This window comes from Polypterus senegalus, chromosome 2, assembly GCF_016835505.1.
Source record: "Polypterus senegalus isolate Bchr_013 chromosome 2, ASM1683550v1, whole genome shotgun sequence".
Taxonomy (NCBI): domain Eukaryota; kingdom Metazoa; phylum Chordata; class Cladistia; order Polypteriformes; family Polypteridae; genus Polypterus; species Polypterus senegalus.
In genome coordinates this window covers 4765668-4787096 of record NC_053155.1, presented here as the reverse complement: position 1 = coordinate 4787096, position 21429 = coordinate 4765668, and the positions used below count along the sequence as shown (strand labels likewise).

At 40.6% G+C, this 21429-nt stretch overlaps 3 protein-coding genes across 7 annotated transcripts in view; all 3 read left to right on the top strand.

Annotated features, from left to right (window-relative positions):
* Positions 1-5551, top strand: part of LOC120521375 (NACHT, LRR and PYD domains-containing protein 12-like) — a 112459-nt gene extending 106908 nt beyond the window's left edge. For both annotated transcript variants that reach the window (XM_039743033.1, XM_039743032.1), the window contains exon 13: positions 3948-5551. The gene's annotated coding sequence lies outside the window, so the exon portion shown is untranslated. The remainder of the gene's footprint in view (positions 1-3947) is intronic.
* Positions 1-21429, top strand: part of LOC120521401 — a 302230-nt gene that overhangs the window by 176387 nt on the left and 104414 nt on the right. The gene's annotated exons all lie outside the window — the stretch shown is intronic.
* LOC120521507 (NACHT, LRR and PYD domains-containing protein 3-like) overlaps positions 21193-21429 on the top strand; it is a 38950-nt gene continuing 38713 nt past the window's right edge. For both annotated transcript variants that reach the window (XM_039743087.1, XM_039743082.1), the window contains exon 1: positions 21193-21260. The gene's annotated coding sequence lies outside the window, so the exon portion shown is untranslated. The remainder of the gene's footprint in view (positions 21261-21429) is intronic.

The window sequence follows — 21429 nt, the reverse complement described above, 5'->3', positions numbered from 1 at the left end:
GGGAGTTTTTATACCCCTTTATCTCATGATTTATAAGACAGAAAATATCCTAGTTGTCACATTTTTAAAAGTTAAGCAATATCTAAGCTAGGCAACTTCTATTTATGTCCCTAAATCAAATAATAAACCAGACACCCTGCACTCATGACCTCATTAGACTGAAAGTTCAATTTGAGGAACTTAACAGAAAAACAGCTTAGGACATCATTATGTGGCAACATATTTTTGTTAGTTCATAAATCAAACTCTCTCTACTAGCAAAGTTAAAAGTATTGCTTATGAAACTCAATTAATTAAACACACAGGGCACAAGGCACCAAGGAGAACATTCCTCTTTTACAGAATACAGTGAGAGGCAGAAACAATCCCTGAATGGAGCACCAGCTCCTTGCTAATGCTGTGACATTGTGTTTAATCCAGTTGCACATGTTTAATTATTTGCAACATAAATTATTTAAATGATGTTAACATTTTATCTGTATAATGTAATAAACATATTTTGCTGCATTTCCTCTTAAAAATGATATCGTCATCATATGTAAATAAGCGCTTTATTCAGGTGTTGCAGTATTATAACTGTATTGCAGGTTTACAGTGAGGTGATTCTACTTATAAGTACAGACAGTTTTTCAAGGAGCACTTGATGGACTGATTGAGTGCGTTTAGAATTCTTGGGATGAAACTGTTTCTGAACCACGAGGTCCATACAGGAAAGGCTCTATAGCGTTTGTCGGAAGAGAGCAGTTCAATAGACAGCATGGCTGAGGCAGCATGTACTTGATGCTGTATACCAATAATTCTCTTTCCGATCAGCTGCTCTAGAACTGTGATTCCACACTCAGATACAGTGATATAAATACTCCGAGCGGTGCAGTGAGACTAATATGGAAAAAGATGATCCGCTGTGGCAACCTCTAGCAGGAGCAGCTGAAAGAAGAAGAAGAAGGTGCAGTGAGAGTAACAACGCTAAACCAGTTATGGTATTTAGAATAGTTTGGCCATTCCCTGGACCATTATATTGTTACGGGTTAATTACAATCAGATGCCTTAAACTAATAAACAATATGCAGTTAATTTCAGTGTATTTGATAAAGTCGCGTCAGGGATGTGCACCTAAAAAAGAAAGGGAAACCACACTGGAAAAAAAGCACTGCTTTGACGCTGGGTGCCACCAGTCTGCAAAACTGAGTGGAGAACTTGCATATGCCAGGGATTGAGTTGGCGTGAAAATGTGCATGGCTTTACGCCAAGTTTAGTTTTTATACATCACGATATGAGCGTGGAAATGGGCGTATGCAACATGTTTATGCGTACACACCATTTATTCATGAGAACCCTGGAGAGGGCGTCTGCACAGCTCCTCCTCATCACTTTGTTTTACAGGACGGAACTGTGGTCCAGAAAAAATAGACTTTCTATCTGGTGGAACTACAGCCGTCACAGGACAGGACACTTCAACCCCACAAGTCTCCGCTGAAGGAGGGTGAGTGTGACAGGCAATCTCAGCCATTACCTGGCCAGGACACCACCTGGATGGATGGACCAGGGGAGAGAGCATCTGTGTGGCATTATACCTCCCCTGGACACTAGAGGGCAGCCCTCCTGGGCGGCTGTGGTGCTATGGGTTTAAGGGTCTGGGATTCCACAGGCTTATAACACAAGAGGTAATGTTAAATCAAGCTGAAATAGTTTAAATTGGCACACAAATCAAGATTATTGCTTCAAATGTTGATGAGCCACCCATATGTGAATCACAAGTGATATGTACACTGTATCAACACAGGTGGTCACAGGGGCAAACTGTATTATAGTAGCCAGCAGACGACGCTGAAGACAAGCAATGCTGAGTGGGTGATTGACTGTGAAATGTCACACAGGTACACTGAAATGTGTACTTCATGAACCTCTTAGCATTCCTGTTACACTTTATAAGACCAGAAAGGTTTAAAGAGACAGGCTGAGACTCCTGGAGCATTTGATAAATAGAACCACACAGAAGATAAGTGGGGATCATGGAGAGAGGCACGGCACTCAACTCTGGAAGATGATCAGGGACACTGGAAGAGTGAATGTGACTTTAGAAACAGCGTAACATACAGCAGTAGGCTGAGTTCAGTAACTGATAGTTTATGAGACGTTTGTCATGGCCACAACAGTAGGAAGGTGATTCTTCTGAAAGTACGGCTATGGATCATTGAATGTTTAATATATGTGCCTGTTATCGAGCTTTACTCCTAATCAGTGCACACGCGTGTGTGTCTATGTGTCTCGGCCTTTCCATTTTGCTGTAGTATTATTCTTTATGTTATCGCAAAATTGGAAAAATGAAGTGCAGATGAGCACAGTATCCCACCTTATTATGTTTACATCTTCTTCATTTTATATTATTATTATTATTATTATTATTATTATTATTATTATTATTATTATTATCATTATTATTATTATTAAGCCATAGCATTAGTATTAGAAAACTACAGAAGGTCATAATGAAACTACAAAACACGTTCATGACTGAGAGTTTGTGGCTGATCATGATGTCACTCATCATTGAACTTGAACTTTTACACCTAGCTGGTAGTGAGTGTAACACTCCTCATAACTACTTCTCATGTCCTACCATGTAGTAGGACAAACTCTTATCCTAGTCAGACATTTAGTGTAACACCTAATTGTAATTCTGAGATGCTTGATAAATATGGACATAGAAAAAGATTATAAACAAATTTGGCACATTGATGATCAGAATGACCCATAATGAGAGTACATTTCAGAAAATCAAGGGAGAAGTTGCTTCTTATATTTCCAAAATGACAAACTCAAGAGTTAGAAACTAAAAAATGTTATTCACATACAGTAACAGACATCAATGTAAATGCAGAGAAAGGCAACTCAATATAATAAAAAATGATGTCCAGCTATTCAAATATTCACCCCACCAATTCAAAGATCCAATAGACTATCAACTCCTAATGAACGTTCTTCACACTCGAGGCCCTGATAATGAAGTTTCTCAGCTGTCCTGATCTACAGACAGGTCTTCTGAAAGTCTGACAAATCCCTAATCTTTCTTTTCTCTCCTTCCTTCACTTCTTCTCCTAAGTGCTGATTGATTATTTGAATGCAATGAACGCTGCACTTCAAGCTCTGGCCAATTCAGATGTTACTTACCCCATTTGCTGTCTGTTGCCCACCTCCATATCAGTGTTTGTTCATTCCTTACCAAACCAAGTGAATTTTAAATTTCAAAGGCTCTGAGTTAATTGTCAGCCTTGTCACGACTTTGAACTTGAACCTATAACTAGATGAATTCCCCTTGCACTCACTCCTGGCATAATTCACTTCTGAGTTACATTTGGTAAACACTTACTGAGCTATAAACCCATCCACTCAGTGATATCTTTGTTTGTTTGTTTGTTTGTTTTGTTTCTCCCTGTCATCTCTCAGTAATGTGGTTATGTTGGTTATGTTTTTTTTTTATCTCACTGCCACTTAACTCCACAATTACAAACACACTTCAGAAACGTCTCTGTTACTTGAATCCTGTTAAGTAACAAGACCTTCACAAAGGCTTCTTCTGTTCTTACTGGCATTCACAAAGCATCAGTCCGGCGGTCATTCACCTGTGTGCAGTGTGGCGTATTGTCATGGTGGTCACATTGATTATGAATATGAAGGATTCACAGGTCTTAAACACGTCTGTGGTAAGCCACCTCAGACCACCAAAGTGAAGTTCTGCTAGCAGGCCATATTGCAGAGATGAATAAACACTTCACTGATGCTTAGTAAGTGTTATGAAGACCTAAAGAAGTGTTTCTTGTGGTCTTGTCACATAATAGTAAATGAGTAGTAGACACATTTTGGCAATACCTAAACTGAATTATTACCAGAAAGGTCTCAGCAGGTAAAATTGACAATTCTACAGTTCTGTCCTTTTTCCATTTCAGATCTTAGGAAAATAATATTAAAGAACACAAGCAGCTGAGCAAAACAATGACAACTTCGTCACCTAAACGCAGGCCCTGATCTTTCACTGTGCAGACCTCTTCAAAGATGATGCTGCTTACGTCACACAGAGAAACAACCAGAATTGAAAGACCCCACAGGCAGTGTGAGGGCACCATAGCAGGGCACATTTACCTGAAATACCCCACACTGTTGTTAAAATACGACCTTAAAAGGCAGAAAACACTGAAACAGATTGAAGAATTAACAATGTGTACGGTCAGCTGAATTCACCTTGAAGGACTCTAGAACTCATCTCCACTTAGATACAGCACTGCTTCATATACAACATAGAAGGTACTGAGCTGGAACTACTGAAGGCACCTGAGCTCAGAACGATTATTGTGTACCTCAGCGTCTTAGAATCACATCTCAGGAAACAATTAAGAAAATCAACTAATAAAGAGAAGTTAATGAAATAACAGAAAGAGAAAAAGGACAAAAGAAACTGTGAGTGAAAATGAGGTCCCAGGGTATGGTGGGGTCTTATCGGAGGTTCATGCCTCAAAGCTTGGGGTCGGCTACACCCTTGGCTGAAGTGATGAGACAGCGGGCACAGACTGGCTGTGATTTGGACTGTCCAGATAGAGGCCTCTTTCAAAGCCTTTAAGACAGATTCAGGTACCTCCACTGAGGGCTCTCAAATTCACCAGATGGACTTGCGTGATAAATGACAGCAAACAATGTTGTCCAGGAGCTTTGATGGTGTAGACTTGATTCCTGTGCATATCAGCTGCCAAACACCACCACTGATAGGCTGTGCTGCCACAATGGGGAGGGTGGGTATTGGCACAGTTCAACCAGATGAGACAAGAACCATGTAGTAGAGAACATGAGTGCCTTCCATCACAGGGAGAGTTCTCTGTTCTAACCCCAAAATGACGACATAGTACCGTACATGGAATTGGACGTCATTCTTTAAGGCTTGGTGTCATAAAACTGTTCATCTGCACTAAGCTACATCAGAACTCTAAGTAGCAAGTCAAACAGCCAGCTGAAGACCACCTTTGTCATGTTTGGTTGTGTCGGTGTAACTGGCTCAAGACCGGGTCAGGTAAACTTTTCACAAGCCTTCTATTACCCAACACTATGCATCTAAGGAGGCCGAGCTGACTGTGACGTCAGGTGGTTAAAATTCTGAACTGAAAAGCCAAGAAAATCTGAAAATCTGGAGAACATCCAGCATCTCTAATGTGGACTTCAGTATGTGTTATGGTGTATAAAATCTGTACATTTTGGTTTCCATTATATTTTGTTCGAGACAAGACAACAAATCAAAACAGGTAATTTTTCCCTTACAACTCACTTTTAAAACAGCTGTTTCAACATTAAAAAGAAGACATTCTGGCGGCACAATTACTTTATAACCGGTGAAAGGAAGACTAAGCCATGCCTTAGGCTATTGATTACTTTATGGATGGACACCTGGGACAACAATTTGGTTTACAGCCTGGGAAAGGAGGACATGAAGCAGTATCAAAGAACTTTTTTATCTGGGAAAAGATAGATTAAAGAGTTTGAGCAAAATTCATCAATCATATTGACAGCCAGCTAATCAGGGCATGTGTTGTGAAACCAAGGCATGACATTTCATAATAAATATGCCTCATTTTCTATAAAGCAAAATCAGAAGAAGAAGAGAAGAAGAAGAACGAAGAATGTAAGGACATAAGGAAGGAGGGAGGAAGAAGAACGGACAAAGACATCACTGGTCGTCAGAAAAGCATCATGAACATCGATTGCTAAATCAAACGCCTCCTTGGGACATTCATCCTTGTCATCTCTACCTTTTTTCGTAAGCTTTTTCTAAAGACTATATATTCAGACTTTCCTATCAGTACCTATTTTCTAGTATTCTTTGGTCTTGTGGTATTATTATTATTCTTGTAATAAATACCATGCTGCATTTAACTTTCAATGCTTTGTCTTAATGTCTAGAGTAATTGAAGTAATAAGTTAGATTTCTTTGAGCACCTGGTGACAGCCAGATTTTTGCCAATATATATGTGCTGTGAGGTTTATATGGCTGAGAGTGAGAGCTCCACTCAATAGCTGGAACAGTACGTGAAGAAGGTATTCTTGGCTGATAATTGGCCTATAGTTAAGAGTACTGAGTCTTTGTATGTTTAAATGTATTCTTGTAGACCAAAAGTAATAGTTAGGTCTGAGATATCACTAAAACATCGTATGTTGTTCATGCCGATAATAAGTCTCTTGAAGTGCTGAGTGACAGGCTGTATTATTCTTAAAGCACTTGCGTGGTTTAAAATGCTAAGGGTTAATCAGTGTGTTTGTGTCATTCATGGGGCACTGTTGTGGTGAGGGTCTGTGTGCATTGTCAGAGGTGACTGGGGTTGTGACCCGGCCGGGACGCCCAGGAGGACCGGAGGAGGGCTAGCGCCTTCCCCAGACCATCTGGGGGCGACCGCCCTGGTTCCTTTGGGGGCCACGGGCACAGAGCTTTGAAGCTTCACCCTGTAGGGGCCCGTGGTTGCCATGCATTTTGGAGCCCTGGACATCAGAACTTCCGCCACACCAGGAAGTACTGGGGGGAAGAAAAGCAGAGACACCCGGAGTGCTTCCGGGAGTACAGCCGGCACTTCCGCCACACAGGGGCGTGTCGGCGGGTGATTGCCTGGGAAGCACCTGGAGCATATCCGGGTGAGGATAAAGGGGGCCGCCTCCCTTCATTCGAGGCTGGAGTCGGGTGAAGAGAGGACGAAGCGAGAGAAGAGAGTGTGGAGGCGGCCCGAAGAGAGGCATTGTGTGTGGCCAGGACTTTGGGGGGTTTTGTGGTGCACTTGAACTTGTATATATTTGTAAATAAACGTGTGGTGGTGGAAAACAACATGTCTGCCTGTCTGTGCCCGGGTAACGTTCACAGTATGCATATATCTATGTATGTGTGTGTTCATCTTAAAATGCAACAGCATACCAACCTGATAAGGAACTTGACGAGTACACTTACCCTTGAGGAAACAGGTAAAGGGCAAGTAGAGGGAAATACAATGATAATACAATATTTAATAAATAAATAATATATACTGAAGTGAGTTAAACTTTAACAGGCACCCTGGGCCACAGCATCTCGTCTGTCAGTGTAAGTCATGTTGTCACATTGTGATCTTCACTCTCTGGGCTCCTGTCTCACATTAACTGTTCACCCTCAGTGTCTCTTCAGATGTTCTCTCTGTGAGCTCTTAGGTTTCTCTTTAAATCTCCTCCTCCTCCTCCTCACTGAGCACAGACAAACTTTAACTTTCATTTCTTCACAAGTTACTTCCTTGTTTGTCTGACTGATTCTCTCTGCCTGCCTCTCCTCAGACTGAACGATGGCCGAAGCCCAGTTGTTTGTATCACAGGACGAGTTCACCTGCTCAGTGTGTCTGGACATCCTGACTGACCCCGTCTCCATCCCCTGTGGTCACAGTTTCTGTCTGAAGTGCCTCACTGACTGCTGGGATCAGAGCCAAGTGTTCAGCTGTCCTCAGTGCAGAGAAATCTTCAATCTGAGGCCGCAACTGAGAAGAAACACTATGCCGAATGAAATCGTGGAGAAGCTAAAGATGACAGGACTCAGTTCTTCTCCATCTCAGAAATATGCTGGCCCTGGAGATGTGGAGTGTGACGCCTGTACTGGGAAGAAGTTCAGAGCGGTGAAGTCCTGTCTAACCTGCTTGGCCTCCTTCTGTCAGCCTCACCTGCAGCTTCACTATGAGATAGCGGCCTGGAAGGACCACAAGCTTGTTGATCCTGATGGAAATCTGAAGAGGAAACTCTGTGAAAAACATCAGAAAAGTCTTGAGATATTCTGCAAAACTGATGATTCGTGTATCTGCATGATGTGTGTGGTGACTGAACATAAAGGTCATGAAATAGTGGAGCTGGAGACGGAAAGAGAAGAAAAAGAGGTGAGTGAGATTTGGTGTTTAATTGAGACAAATTAAATAAGAGTTAAGGGATTTGTAAATGCAGTGTAACAGAAAAATCTCTTCATCCATCTTATAAACCTGATTTTCCAAGGACTTATAGTAGTGTGCTGAAGTCTATCCTGGTGAAACCTTGGGCAGGGCATGAAACAGTCCAGGATGGGATACCAGGCATTACCCATGAACAGCCGAGTGAGTTCATTACGCCAAGCTGAGTATTTGTCTGCTCTAATCAGTTTGTCTTTTGAGTATCTAATGCTGTGGAGGACAAACTACAGAAACTACAGAACAGGTCCCTGGCAGGGGTATGAGTGGCATGTGGGCTACTCACTGAAATATCTAACATCCCAGCACTCTTAATGTGTGTTTAGCAGGATCATGTTACAGCAAGCATAAGCACAGGAAGTCACCAGGCAGTGTCATTAAAAACGTCATTCAATACCTCAAGCTTTTACCAAATGAATGGAGACAATCCAGGGTGCTGCCACATACACAGTAATTGTGTTTAGCTGCTTACTACCATTGTCTTCTTTGTGCATTTTTAACAATTTGAGTGTGCATGTGGCTGATCTCAGGCCTTTTAAAGAGACACGTCAACCAGACGATACTGCACTACAGAACCAAGTCTAAGATTCCCAAATATTTCAATGTAGCATTGCTGTAGATATTCTCATTGTAATTTAAAATAAGTAATCGTGCGCTTATTTAGTGATTATTTGTGATCATTAAGTGCAGTAGAAACGATATTTTGAATGTTAACACCCTGGTTATATCAGATAATGTCTGATTGTCAGATGAACTTTGACCTTCACCAGTGTGATAAAAGCCCACCAAGCCCAGCAGGTGTGTAAATAACTTGTGAAGATGCCCGTTTGACCATCAATGCCAGGGGTGTCCAGCTCCAGTCCACGAGCACTATGGTGGCTGCAGGTTTTCATTCTCACTCTTTTCTAAATCAGTTACCAGTTTGTGTTGCTAATTAACTTCTTTTGTCTTCATTTTAAATGACTTGTTATTTCAGACTCAGACCCCTCAATTAGAAGCTAAACATAATGGGATACAAAATGGGCCAACACATAACCAGCTCCCTGTGTCCATCATATAATATCTGAACATAAAGAAAAGTGAAGGTCTCCATCATGTTGATCTGCTCAGGTCCACAAAACACTTGGGCTTTAAGAACAAATAAAACCAACAGTTTGGGAAATGTCTGCTTTTGGAGAAGAGAGGCGACAAGCCATGGGATTAAATCACAGGTTTAATTAACAATAAAAATTGACATCTAATTAAGAAACTGGTTGGAATCTGCGGCTCTGAGTTTGCTGTTGGCTCCTCACTTCATATCTCATTTTTGTTTGAATGCCATTTAACAATTGAGAGGAATGAGTCTTAAAAAACATAGCAATTAAAATGAGTTGAAAAGAAGTCAATTAACAGCAGAAATTGGTGACTGGGTAAGAAAGTGGCAGCAAGGAAAACTGTCAGTGCAGCTCTCCAGGATCGAAGTTGTACCCCCGTGATCTGTGCCAACATTAAAAACACCCATCATCTTGAGATCTTAATGTGCGCTCAGGTTTGTAAGTCATGATTAGTTCAGATAAGTCGGCTATTTAATGCTTTATATGTTAAAAGGAGGATTTTGAAATCTGCCCAAAACTTAACTGGGAGCCAGTGTAAGGATTTAAGAACTGGAGTTATGTGTTTGTATTTTCTTGTTCTTGTAATAATTCTTGCAGCAGCATTTTGGTTTAACTGGAGGCTGAATAGAGAACAGTTTGAGCCTCCAGTGAATACCGCATTGCAGTAGTCAATCCTATCAGAAATAAACACGGGAATTATTTTCTCAGAATTCTGTTTATTTAGAAAATGTCTTAATTTCCCAACATTTTTAAGATGGAAGAAACACGATTTGGACAACTTTGTAATGTGTGCTTTAAATAACATGCTAGAATCATCATGACAGTGCAGGCTCTAGAAACTTGATAAGCAACTAGAAATTGATCCATCTAACCTTCTGAAAGACCAGAAATGAAATGAGAACATTTAAAATCCAGCCCAGAATCAATAATGTTTCCTGGGAAATTCTGTTGAGAAAAATTAGATCAATAAAAATCACAAGCTACGTGCCTTTCTCTATGGGAAAGAAGAAAAAAAGTCAAAGTAAAGTAACACAGTGTGGTGGATGGCCAGGGTCCATGATTGGCCGGGACACCCCTTTGTTATAAGTTTGCGGGAGCAGCCATGAACTGTGCAATGCATCCCCCTGGATTCAAAATGTCTGCCTCCCTGGGATGGAGCAGTGCCTCAGTTTCCCGCAGGGCTCCATAGGAATTGGAGTTTGGAGCAGCCCTGTTGGGTTCTGCAGGGGATGCTGCAGCCGGAACTTGGAATCAAGCACCTGGAGCACTTCTGGGGAACTACTGTATAAAAGGGGCCAGCAGCCATCACTACTCAGCAGGCAGAGTCAGAAAGAGGAGGACGAGGTTGTCTGAGAGGAGTGGTGAAGGAAGCTTTGTTGTGTGTTTAATTTGGTGATTGTGCTTGGGACTGTGTTGTGCCTGTGGGGATTAAGGGCCTCACAGGTGAAGAAAAATATGTTTATTTATTTTACACATGCCTCCGTGACCATCTGTGTCGGGTCAGGTGCCCATATAACGCCTTTTGTTATAATAGATTTATGTGTTTTCATTGTTGTCCTTTGTCTGTATATACTTTTAGACCTGCAGTACTTCTTCTGTTATCCTTATGTTATTAGCATGTTACATTTTTTCATTGGATTTCATTTCCGAGGTTCTCCGTGTATGAAGTTTGTATGTTCTTCTTGTGTACACATTGGTATTCTTTCAGTGCACCAGATTCCTCCCATAATCCAAAGACATGCACGTTAGGTGGGTTGGTGTTGCTAAATTAGCCTTTCAGTGTGTGTGTGTGTGTGTGTGTGTCCTGTGATGGACTGGCACCCTGTCCAGGTGTTGTCCCTGCGTTGTGCCTGATTATTACTGGGATAGACTCCAGCTACCCCACCACCTTGCTCTGGATAAGCTGGTTAAGAAAATGGATGTTTGGATCATTTAGTGCAGCACGCGTGTTTAGGTTATTTGATGATAAATATTCTAACAGCAGGTCTGAACCACAGACATAGGAAGTGAAAAGTGATTTGTGTGGACCTTTGACAGTTTATGAACTTCAGCCATAAACTGAGCAGATCTCTTCATAGGTCTGGTGTCCTGGCTGGAAGGTGGTACAGAGACCTCCAGCACTGGATTTACTGTTTGGTAGTTTCATAATTTAATACTTTTTATTCTGCTGTATCTGAGTTTCCAGATGTTTTGGTATTTTTTGATGTAAAGTAAGATCTTGAAAGAGGAGTTAGATGAGGACATTTGTGGGCCTTATTGTGTAAATTTAGATTTGGTCTACGTGTACTTTAGTTGAGAAGTCTTTGTGTTAATAAAATTCATTTTCACTATTTCAGTTTACAATGTGGAAACAGACGGGGGTGGGGGGGGGCTGGATTACACCAATGTTGTTGTGATTGTATTTGAATTCCTGCCTATCCACCTTTGGAAGCTGTCAATGCTAAAAGGTATTAGAAGAGAAAGGTTTAGAAGAAAAAAGTTGTTTCTTTCTGTTAATGATATGGTGCTCGGTATCTCAGATCACAGTCACGTGTATTAAATCTATTGAGTGAATATCATGACAGTCTATTGAATAAGAGTGATCTCCACTCTGTGAATTCTCTCACATGCCAAACCAAACCTGATGGCTTTTGTGTGATTGTCTCTGAAGATTTTGTTCTCCATGAAAACATGAGATCAGTCATCACTACACAACACATGGGGTAAACAACATAAAATACAAAAATATAATTTATAGTGCAGAGTGGACCATTAAATTCAACTTCTTACTGAACTGATCACGTCTTAGTAGCTTCACTTATCTCAACTGACTCATAAAAATGACAAAACACATCACAATGTTCTCACGAGTCTAACTTTGATTATCAGATGAAGTCATAGGTCCTACCATTGCTGCCACTACGTGTCCATGTTCTCCTGGATTCTGAAATCCCATATCTTCACATCAGTGTGCTCTTTTATTTATTTGTCACTCTCTTCAAGCTCAAACTCCATCTTCACTCTTACTGGTAAGTTAAACTTTTCTTTTAATCTTGTGTTGCTATTCATATTTATTGAGTCAAATCTGTGGCTCACCTCGAGTGACAATATGAAGGCAAGTGTGACAAAAAAGTTAGTTGTGCCACAAAATGCAAAATAAATGTGTTGTAAAAATTTCCGGACTTACAAAGAGAGCAAAACTCAAAATGTGAAAGTAAATGTTGATAAGACCATGTGTGTCCTCTTGTGTGTCCAAACAGAAACAGTTGGGGGCAACACGGAGTGAAATCAGGAGGAGACTTAAGGAGAGAGAGAAGAAAATGAAGGAGATGAGAAATGTGGTGGAGCAGATAAAAGTGAGTTAAATTAAGATGACCCTTGAAATTATGGACATGTGAAATAAATGAAAACTAGAAAAGCCAGCAAAGCTTCACTGGTGATGATGTGTAGGGGCAGACAGAAAGACAGAAGACATTTTATTTTATCCTCCATTGTATTTCACTGTCAACAGTGCTTCTTGTTATTTCATTGCAGATTCAGACAGCAGGACCCTAAATTAGTGAAACCTGAACTCACCTGTCTAAACCCATGTTGACCGCTCACTAACACTCCTTTTCTTAACATGTGTTGCTTAGTATTTTATTTATTAATGATAGTAAAAAATAGATACATGTTAAACTTACAGGTACTTCCTGGACTGCCACAAGGTACAAATAGACTTTTTGAGATGATCACTTTGTCAGTTCTGCTCCTCAACTTAAGTTTTTAAGTTTGTCTGGCAGATCTGGCACTCTGTAGATAACAATGACAATGACAGCTGTCAGCCAGGAAGGTAACACACCGCATGAGTCTCTGGAACAAACCTTCATCTCATCTCCCCTAATATTTGAATCCCCAACTATCACTACTTCCCTCTTTCTGTGGACTGGTGTGGAGGTCAACCTTTAGGGTTTTTCATTCCTGCCTGGTATCTCAGGATTACCTGAGTCAACTCCTAACAATACAAGGTCTTGAAAACAGGTGGACATCTCAAACTTTGTGGTTAATGAGCTTAGACAGTGTGTACTGCTTACCTTACACTTACATCAGACTGTGACCTACCTGTCACTGCTCTAGCCAGTGTTGTGTCCTATGCCACTTTGGAGTGCACATTAACACCCCCTACAACACATGGGTGAGCCATTCAAATATAAGCCATAGTAGCAAAGGCTATCAGTAATAATAAAAAGTTAATAAGTGAACTAGAAATGAGGACTTAGTCCTGAATTTGACATTGGGAAAAAAGAGGGACAATAAAAATTCCAAGAGTTCATGAAGTGAAATTAAATCAGAATTCCCATACCAACCACAACACACTTGTGTGTAATATCTCCATTTATGTTTCATATTGTCATCAACAGGGAGCATCAAACCAGAACCAAACCAAACCAGAACAAAACTACCCACACACGTCTCTGGTCCTAAAGACGCATTTTAACACAATTACCTTCCATCACACAGGCATTTGTTTACAATACTCAAAATCATCATCATCTTCATCATCGTCATCATCATCATCTTCTTCTTCTTCTTCATCTCTCCTCCTCTAATTCCATGTCCATTTCACCTGGCTGGGCTGGAGAGACAATTTTTACTAAGAGACCCTGTGGTATTTGAAGTACATAAGAGAAACATGCCAGAATCCCTTCTGTGTTAGAGTCCTTATAGAATAATGGAACTGTCCCCTCAGTAGGTCCTTCTAATATCTCTAAAGGACCTCTAAAGGGCTGACTGTTCAGATGTCATATCCCATTCACCCTTGCAGACACCCTGCCACCAGAATACTAGATGAACATGTTGTCCTGGCTAATAATTCTCTGACTGCCCTCCCATTATTCTAGTCTGTTGTTTCAGTGAGGTACCACCAAACATCTTGACCAGGATGCCAGCCAATCCAAACTATCCTTTACAACATTAAAATGCCCACAAAGTGTTTCATGACTGGTAATTCTTATTATGTGACTCAATTCAATGTCTTTCTTTATTCAATCAGATATCTGTGAAAAAAGAGGTAAAGGAAAATGAGAAAAGCTTCATTGATCTGATCCACTGCATTGAAGACGCTCAGAAGAACTTGTTTGAGAGGATGAGAGAACAAGAGAAGAGAGAAACAGAGAAGGCTGAAAGAGTCATGGAACAACTAGAGAAGGAGATTGAGGAGCTGAAGAAGAGAGACACTGAGCTGAAGGAGCTTTTGACAACAAGGATCACGTCCACTTCATGCAGGTGAGGGAAGCTCCTTACAGGAAACCTAGTCAGATTGGGATGTGTGGGACCTGAGAACATTTAAAAGAAATTCAAAAGATCTGAGGAGTTTTTACAACATGACAAGGATAGGCCATTCAAAACAACACAGAATGTCTTTTCATATTCCTTTAATATTGTCAAAATGTATAAAAGTGTCTGAGTCTCTGCTTTTTAAACATCTCTGTCATATCACCTCCTAATATTTCTATTCTAAAACTCATAAGATTCAAATCCTTCAAATCCCACAGTCCAGTCTCTCTTCCCTCGTCTTTCTTTTGTGCTGTTTGTTCATTTCTCTAATATGGAGACCAGCACTGCACACAATATTCCTGAACTGGACTCACAAGTGTGTTCTTCATGTGATGGAGATTCTCTTCTTGATTTATACTTCACACATCATGGACACTATATAACTCAGCTTCTCACTAGCCTTCACTAATCTCTACTAGCTGAGGATGGTGATGAGTACACAAAGGCCACAAGTCTTCATCACAAGTTACACCTTCTAGTGCAGACCTTCCATTGTGTAATTATACTGAGGAGCTCTCTTACTTCATGTATATTTATTTACATTTAATTGAATTGATTTCACCTCAGAACTCTGAAAAGCCCAATGTCTTGCTCTCTTTGTCAAGTCAGTTCTTTGCCCACCTGGCCGCTGTCACCTCAGTCCCTTTATCTACAGTCTGATTACTCTGCTCTTATGGTGTCCTGCATGAACAGCTTATTGAAAGTCAAGTCGATCTCTTATGTCCCAGTACACTGAAATACTCTGTCATTAATAACCAATAAATGAATGAGAGGTGATCTCCACATTTCAATCCAGGTTGACTGCCCATCATGTGTGGGCGGACACATAACGTAGTTTACTGGTTTGTCTTCTGTCTCTCTGTTGTGTCATCCTTGATGTGAACCCTGTCTCCATCTGGGGCACGTATAAGAAACTGGAAGGAATAAAACAGACGTCATAAGCATACTGCAATATTGAAGACCTTTGTACAGTATAGTCAATTGTGACAATTTCTGGGATATTGCCATGGTGATAGATACCAACCAATAGTTAAATAAGCAGCATGAAAAGGAAAGAAATAAAGAGCAAAACAAAACACAGAGTTTACGGTGAATGTAACAAACACAAAGTATCTAAGACCAGAGAGAAGATCGTCTCACTTGGGTATCGAGTCCTCTTTCTTTTTGGAAGTGGCCACCTTGAAGAATTTCCCAAAGTTACTTTTCCTGAGCTGAGGTGGTACAGCAAGAAACGATCCATTAACACAGGAATCGCCACCAAACTTGTTTCCCTTGATCACCTTATTTTTCCCAACACACGTGAGGAAATTCGAATGGCCTTACCACCTCAACAAATTTCCTGCTGATATTTGCCAATCGCACTTCTGTGACGTCTACCGACACCCAGACCTAAATTTTAATTACTTATTAACTTTTGCAACCAAGAAACCTACACAGACAGTAACTCAACAGAAGTGTGTTTATTATTTCAGGTATGACTGAATGAATGTGAAACACACACAGACACACACTCATGCATGAAAACGTCTTGATATGGAAACGCTATTTGGGCTTCCAAGACTGTACACATTAAGCAACATGTCATTTAAATGATTCTTTTTATTCAGTTTTATTCCTTAATAAAAGTACACTTGTTTCGTCATACCTTTTGTGAAAGTGTTTATTTAATATTCCATGACTTTTTGTGTTTTTAAATTTTATTGATTTTATTAAAATCCAGTAGCATTCCATATTAGCAAGTCAAGTTTAACAAAATGAAGTTCGAAACAAATCAACCGCCACCCATGACAAAGAGAGCTAGGCCAACCGAATAAAACTTTAATAATAGTAAAAATAAATAAATAAATAAATAAATAAATAAATAAATAAAAAAGAGGAGAGATAATCCACTTCCTTAATTTAAATGCTAATTCTAAAATGTTATTGATTAGATCCTGCCAGGTTTTGAACAAGTTTTATACAGAATCTCTAAGTGAGAATTTCATTTATTTCCAATTTCAAATAATATATAACATCAGTTACCTACTGACTTAAAATGGGAGAGTTAGGAGTCTTCCAGTTGAGCAGGATAAATCTACGTGCTAATATTAAGGGAATTACAGTTTGTTTGTCCTTCTCCACTTTAAGCCCCTCTTTGAGCCCACCAAACACAACTGTTAGTGGATTAGGAGGGATTGGGACACCAAGGCTGTCTGAAAGGTGTTTAAAAATTTTGGTCCAAAATGATGTTAATATGATGCAGGCCCAAAACATGTCACCCAGTGAGGCTAGAACTTGATTGTAATGTTCCCACGTTGGATCTTGGCCTGAAAACATTTTGGACAATTTTAAACAAGAGAGATGTTTTCCAGACATTAAAAGCTGCGTACGTTTGAGAGGGCGGAAAAAGGTGATTATCGTGCAGAGGTGCCACAGATAAAAGCTTCTCTATCTTAAAATGCTTTCTACATTGGTTCATATTCTGAGTGAGTGAAGCTCAACTGGATTGTTAGTAAATTGGTGATAACTTGTACTTATTGGGGTACAAAGCAAGGAATATAAACAAGAGCTGGAGGATTTTATTTTTATTGCGGACAAAGCCTGTGTGTGTTCATCTATTTGTGTCCAGGTTTTTATTGCTTGTAAATTTGCTGCCCAGTAATAAAACTGGAAGTTAGGTAGAGCCATGCCACCTTCTGCCTTAGGTCTTTGTAGAGTCACCCTTTGGATAAATGAATGTTTTGAATTCCAAATAAATGAGGTTATGGTTGAGTCCAATTTCTTGAAAAATATTTATTGATGTATATTGGAATGTTTTGAAATAAAAAGAGAACCTTAGGAAGGATATTCATCTTAACAGTGTTAATTCTTCCAGCTAGGTGTCTAATCTAATATTGTGTGCTTGAGAATTTACTGGGAAGAGCACACTTTTATTCAAATTAATTCTGAGACCAGAAATCTTTTGAAATTCTGTTAGTGCAGGCACAGTATTTTGTGGGTCTGATATATACAGTACCATATCATCTGCGTAGAGAGACATTTTCTGTTCCAGTCCTTCTCTGATAATCCCCTTTATCTGATCAGCATTTCAATAGTGAACTGCCAGTGGCTCAATGGTGATTGCAAAGAGCAGTGTTGACAGGGGGCATCCTTGTCTGGTACCACATTCTAGTTTAAAGTAGTCTGAATTAATGTTGTTAATACAAACTGATTTGATCCATGCACAAATGTTCGTGCCAAACCCAAATTTCTCCAATGTAGTGAAGATAATAATAATAATACATTTTATTTATATTGTGCTTTATATTTAACAATCTCAAAGTGCTACAAAACAAGAATAAATAAACAAACAAGATAATCTATAGAAATAATTTAACAAAATGCCTTTCTAAAGAGAAAGCATCAGTCAACTCTCAGTCGGGCTCTCAGGTAGTCAGAGAGAGAATTCCACAGCCTCGGTGCCACCGAAGAAAAGGCTCTATCACCCATACTGCTAAGTTTAGTTCTGGGAACTTGAAGAGTGTTGGTATGCACAGAGCGGAGGGTGCGTGAGGAAGTATGAGGGATAAGGAGTTCCTGTAAATACAGGGCAGCAGATCCATAAAAGCACTGATGGGTAAGGAGGGAAACCTTCTACTCATTTCTTAGTGGTACAGGGAGCCAGTGAAGGGTTTTCAAGATAGGAGTGATGTGGCTATGCTTTCGCACCCTCATCAGGATCCTGGCAGCGCTGTTCTGAATGTACTGGAGTCTCTGGATACTCTTGCCAGGAATCCCAATGAGGAGCGCATTACAGTAATCCAGCCTGGACGAGACAAAGGCATGGACAAGCCTCTCTGCATCTGCCAGGGTGAGTGTTGGACGAAGTTTAGCAATGTTCCTGAGATAGTAAAAAGATGATTACAGAGATGTTTAATGTGGGTGTCAAAAGTGAGATGAGAGTCCATTTTAACACCCAAATTAGTAACAGTTGTAGAAAGAGGAATGTTTTGACCAGTAAAAGTGATACTGGTGATGGTAGTGGAACGAAGCTGGTGTGGTGTGCCAACTAAAATGGCTTCTGTTTTAGATCTGTTTAGCTGAAGAAAGTTGAGCCTCATCCATTCCTCTATTTCCTCCAAACAAATAGTCAGTGTAGATGTTGGCAGAGGAGCAGTAGAGGAGGTGGGATTAGTCCTAAGATATAGCTGAGTGTCATCAGCATAACAATGAAAAGATAGACCATGTCTGCTAATGACACTTCCAAGGGGGAGCATATAAATGATGAAACGAATGGGGCCCAACACAGAGCCCTGTGGAACACCACAGGTAACATTATGGGTGTGAGATTTTGCGCTGCCAGGAGCGACATACTCAGTTCTACCGGTCAAAAAAGATGTAAACCAATTTTGAACAGTTCCTGAAAGTCCAATGGTGTATTGCAGACGGTGAAGAAGAATATTATGATCAATTGTATCAAAAGCAGCTGTCAGGTCAAGGAGAATGAGTAAAGAAGGAGAACCAGTATCTGCTGACATCAGAAGGTCATTTGTGACCCTGACCAGGGCTGTTTCGGTGCTATGGCCAGGGCGAAAACCAGACTGAAACTTTTCAAACAGGTTATTCAGTTTGAGATGATCATGAAGTTGTACTGTAACTATTTTTTCCAGAACTTTAGAGAGAAATGGAAGATTAGAGATGGGTCTATAGTTAGACAGAACTTCAGGATTCAGGGTGGGTTTTTTCAGTAGAGGTCTGATGACAGCAGGTTTTAGTGCTGAAAGAATATGGCCGGCCAAAAGGGACTGGTTTATAATCCTGGTGATAAGTGCAGAAATAGCAGAAATGTTGGCTTTCAGCAAGGCTGAGGGAAAAGGGTCCAGGGAACTGGTAGACGGTTTCATTTTCCTGATGACGTCCTCCACCTCTTCCCGTGTGGCAACAGAGAAGGAGCAAAGGGGCTGGACAGTCTCAGGCAGCGGGTCGACAGTTGGGGGTAACAGAATATCCATGGTAGAGAGGTTTAAGCGAATGTTATAAACCTTTTGTCTGAAAAAATTAATATGCAAATTACACCTTCATCAGTGGCCTCGGAATGAGCACATGAAGGAGGTTTAAGAAGATGATTTATAGTAGAAAAAAGTGTTTTTGGATCCCTGGAGCTATTTGTAATGATGGTAGAATAGAACCTGGACCGTGCAGCCTTCAGAGCTTCTGCATACGCCCTCCTATGTTCCCTATAGGCCTGTTTGTGAACAGTCAACCCAGAAGCCTTGAGCCTAACGTTCAAGGACACGCCCAGCCGCCTTCATTTTTCGCAGCTCACAGGTGTACCATGGTGCTGAGCACGAAAATGAGACGGACCTAGACGTTAAAGGGCATGAAAGTCAAGGAGACTGCTCAGAGACTGGTTGTAGAGATCAACGAGGTCAGCAACAGAGCTAGAACTGGTAAGATCAGTAGAAAGAAGTTTAAGGTCCAGGGCCAAGGCATCCACATTGATGTTCTTCAAATTTCTAAAATGAATCTGCCGTTTTAGTTTGGTACGAAGGGAGAAAAAGGGTAGCTCCATTGACACTACTTTGTGGTCTGAAATACCAAGATCATAAACCTGTAAATTACTAATTAAAGCAGAGTTTGAAATAACCAAGTCAAGTGTATGACCCCTAGAGTGTGTGGGGACATCAACATATTTTGTAAGTTGAGGGAATCTAACAACTCAAGAAAATCAACAGTGAGATAACCTTTAGGATTATCAATATGAATATTTATATCTCCCAGGATTATGATGTTGGCAGAGGTGGCACACAGTGTTGTGAGAAGATCAGTCATTTCCGGAATAAAAGCAGAGTTAGGTTTTGGAGGTCAATAGATAAGAAGAACAGTCATGGGAAAAGGGGGCTTGCATTTAAATGCAAGACACTCGCAGGAAGATGTTACAGGTAACGAAATAGGGGACACCCCCATTACCTGATGATAGATGATGGCTAAACCACCACCACGCCCAGTGCTGCGAGCTGCTTCCAAATAACTGTAGCCAGATGGACACACTTCATTTAAGGCAGAGTAAGCCTCTGACTGGTGCCAGGTTTCTGTTAGACACATGAAGTCAAGTCCCTTCTCCCTGATGTGTTCTTCAATCAGTATGGATTTATTGCTGATGGATTGAGTATTAAACAATTCAAATTTGACCAGCGATTGTGGAGTAAATCTCAGTACAGGTCTCAAAACATTAAAATCCACTCCATGCAGCTTGGAATCCACTCCACAAAATAAATCCAGCCGGGGATGTAAGGATCTCGCGGTATTTCTCACAGTGGCTCGGGTGTTTCCCACGCTAGAGTGCAGAGATCTCGCATACTTCTAATGTTTATAGTATTTGAAACAACGGTGCTCTGATGACGTATCACACGTGCGCCATGTGACCAAAAAGATGGAATGTTAGTATCAGAGCACTTTTGCTGATTATCCTTTATCCGATTATGGAAAATTAACTTCCGACCAGAGCCTCTATGAATGTAACGAGGACGGCGAAGAAGTCCAAGTTCTTTAATGATGTGGATGTTAATTCCAAGAGTGGTTACAGGATTTAGTCGGTGAAGTTGTAAACTGGAATAGCTGAGCACCATTCCAACCGAAGAGGGTTTTGGAGAAGTAGGCTTTACAGTGTGAATCAAAAATTTTGAAAACATTGGCACAGTGTTAAAGATCTAACAAATGATTTTTGTTCTTGGTCCTCTCTAAAATCTCATCCCCTCTTCTCTCCTGATGCAGACTTTCTCATCTCGCTGTGTCCTTCCTTGTAATGGAGACTCGCTCAGCTTCACTGTCACTGCTGATTTCTCTTCTGAGGACCTGAGAAATGAGCTGTCATGTCTGAAAAAGAGTTTGGAGAAGATCAGCCAGTGGGACATCAAGACATGGAGTCCATCAGGTACAGCGTCTGTTCATGTTGTTGTGAAAGGCCACTCAATGTCCTCTTATTGTCCTCCTTAGAAGGACCAGAGTGACAACAAGAGGACATTGAGTGGTGAGACATGAAGAAGGCCTGCTCTTTGACATTTATTTTGATTTCGAGAATGTTTTATTATACACTATGTAGC